Here is a 2,091-nt window from a genome sequence, read left to right as displayed (position 1 = left end):
TTCAGATGAAAAAGCAAGAAATTACTTACTTTCAGAGGAGCAGCGTAGCACACACTATTGAGGACCACAAACAAAGCTGTGGATAGTTTCCTTGAAGCCAGAGCATGAATAAAGAACAAACACAAATGCCAAAACCTGGGATCAAATCAGTGACCTTTAGATCTTCAGTCTAACGCTCTCCCAACTGAGCTATTTCGGCAATTCACAAATTTTGTTTCTGTGGCACCCTTGACAATTCACATGCATGTGACTCACAATTTTGACACTCAAAATGTACATCATAGCCAGTACGGGGATCAAACCCATGACCTTGGCGTTATTAGCACCACACTCTAACCAACTGAGCTAACCGGCCATTTGCTATTTTGCTCAATTGTTGAAATGCACCGAGCCTCTGCAAGTGCTGGCACGTAAACAAACAAGTCCACCAACAGCATAGCCTGACAAGACTGGACCCTTTAGCTCAAATGCTTTGCATGCGTGAGGTAGTGGGAAATTCCAAACGGCTGGGGAATTAGCTCAAATGCTTTGCATGCGTAAGGTAGTGGGATCGATGCCTGCATTCTCCAAAAGCAAATTCTTTCATGGATCCAAGAAAACTCCAGTTCACACTTCATGCAGCTTTGTCTTACGACAACCTACTGTCATGTAAACAATGACAAGAAACTTTCATGTAACACTGATGTCACAATGTCAGATGAAAAATAAAGACATTTCTTACTTTCAGAGGAGCAGCGTAGCACACACCATTGATGCCCACAAACAAAGCTGTGGCAGTTTCCTTGAGCTAGACCGTAGCTTGCTCGTTCTGAGCACAGCGTGACAAAAGTACGCCCATAATGAAGCTGGTTGATAGCCCATTCACTGCTCAATTGAACGCAGAGCATTCAAAACATGAGTCACTTCCGGATTGGATTTTTCTCAGGCTTTCACCTGCAATATCAGTTCTGTTTTACTCACAGACAATATTTTTACAGTTTTGGAAACTTTAGAGTGTTTTCTATCCTAAGCTGTCAATTATATGCATATTCTAGCATCTTGTCCTGCCAAAATATCCCGTTTACTTTGGGAACGTTGTTTTTCCAAAAATGAAAATACTGCCCCCTAGTCACAACAGGCAACATTTTTATTATGGTCACACAAGCAAATGTCAAGTGCTACCAATGTATATTATTGACAACGAGGTCCGCAACACCATCTTACCAAATTAATACAATATAACAATTCAACTGTTAGGATAATTACATCTCCCCCATACTTTCTCGAAGCAGTGTCAGATTCAGTGTCACATTTCACGGGCAGGCCACTGTTTGATTTCCAGCAGTCTGCCCCCCGTGTGCCCTTGGGCCCCGTGTGGGTTTGGGTATCGGTTTTAAAAACGCCTACACTACCTTCCCTGTGTTGTGGGCATTGTGACTTTGGGTATGGCTGTTATGTATTGTTATCCCTCCCGTCGTCCTCGTATTGTGTCTAGTCCCCGCGTCCTCCGGGTCACCCTGTCCCGTCCTGGCTAAAGGCCCAATGTGCGCAAGTGTGACAGTATGCGTGTGAACAGCCTTTGCAGATGTATTTCTTACACCTGCAGCACACCGTGTGTGTCTTGGAGTCCTTCTTGGGTGGGCAGAGCTGACACTTCTTCCTCTTACATGCCCCGGTGGCCGGGGCAGCGAGCGGGGCAGCGGCGGTGCCAGTGGCGGGCTCCTCGCACTGTTGATCACAAGCCGCCATAGCACTCTGTAGGACTTTGACAAGTGCTGACGCCGCTTCGGTGCGGGGGAGATGCTGCCTTCTTTGGATCAGCGGCTTCACAAGTGCCTTTCCCAGCTGCTCGAGGAACACCCTGCGATTGTTCCGCTTGCGAGGCATCCAGTCAGGCTTGATCTCTCGCCATATGACAAAGAAGTTGTAGGAGGACACGTCGAAGATGTTGTGGAAGACGACCAGGGGCCAGAGGGCAGTCATCCGTCTGCAGCTGTAGGTGCTAACCACCTTGTCTAGGTTGTCCACGCCGCCCTTGTTGCAGTTGTAGTCTAGGATGACGGCCGGCTTCCTGTCGCGGCGATCGCTAATGTTGCCCTCTGTGTGCAGCGT

General features: G+C 47.5%; 1 non-coding gene across 1 annotated transcript; it reads right to left on the bottom strand.

Moving 5' to 3' along the window:
- Positions 1-281: 281 nt before the first annotated feature.
- On the bottom strand, positions 282-355 carry trnai-aau (transfer RNA isoleucine (anticodon AAU)). Its single transcript has one exon. It is a non-coding gene; the product is annotated as a tRNA-Ile (tRNA).
- Between the last annotated feature and the right edge of the window lie 1,736 nt (positions 356-2,091).

The sequence above is a fragment of the Oncorhynchus clarkii genome, chromosome 29 (genome assembly GCF_045791955.1).
Source record: "Oncorhynchus clarkii lewisi isolate Uvic-CL-2024 chromosome 29, UVic_Ocla_1.0, whole genome shotgun sequence".
In the NCBI taxonomy this organism is placed as follows: Eukaryota; Metazoa; Chordata; class Actinopteri; order Salmoniformes; family Salmonidae; genus Oncorhynchus; species Oncorhynchus clarkii.
The sequence above is the reverse complement of the archived record's forward strand: the minus strand, read 5'-3'. Positions and strand labels throughout refer to the sequence as shown.